Consider the following 744-nt stretch of genomic DNA (forward strand, 5'->3'; position numbering starts at 1 on the left):
ATGGAGGCTGCTGGTTAATAGATGAGACATTAGAGTCTTCATAAGACTAAAGACACAAAAAAAAACAAAAAAACAAAAAAAACACATAGCAATCCACTTATTGGAGTGACACACATTAGATGAGAGCAGGTGCATGTATACTTAACTGTAAATATCCATACAGATGATAAGGAGAATATTTTAACAAAAGGGGTATGCATATATGAAAATATAGGAAACTGACTGTAGTGCATTATTTGTTACCATAATATAATTAGGATTATCCTCCTATGCATACGACATCCTAAAAACAAACAAAACAAAAAACAGCTAATCAGACCCGAATGTCAACATCTGGAAGGCATAGATTAAACAAAAAGTGTCCTGATAGGAAACATGGGAATAAATTTAACCAACCCCAACTCTATATGGTGATAGTGTCCCAGAATGGCAAATCTGTGGCATGTTCAAAGAGATAAGCGATGGTTCCTGAGGCTTCAAGCCTGCTGCCGTGTGCCACAATTGCCCCAAGTCCAAGCCGTGGGCCGGGGAGCCGGCCGCACTCCACCACCCGCCTCCAGGGCCCGGGACCCCATAGATTGACGTTTTACCAAAAGTAGAGTAGGGATCTCCAACTTTGGTATGAGCTGAGGGTAGGTATTTTCCCAGTGTTTTCAGTAATACTTCGATGGTGCCGACTATAGTCAGGGAACTTAAAGGTTGTGCTCCTTGTCCAACATACACGGCTTGCTGTTTGGAGGGCTG

The sequence above is a fragment of the Bombina bombina genome, chromosome 6 (genome assembly GCF_027579735.1).
Source record: "Bombina bombina isolate aBomBom1 chromosome 6, aBomBom1.pri, whole genome shotgun sequence".
Lineage (NCBI taxonomy): Eukaryota > Metazoa > Chordata > Amphibia > Anura > Bombinatoridae > Bombina > Bombina bombina.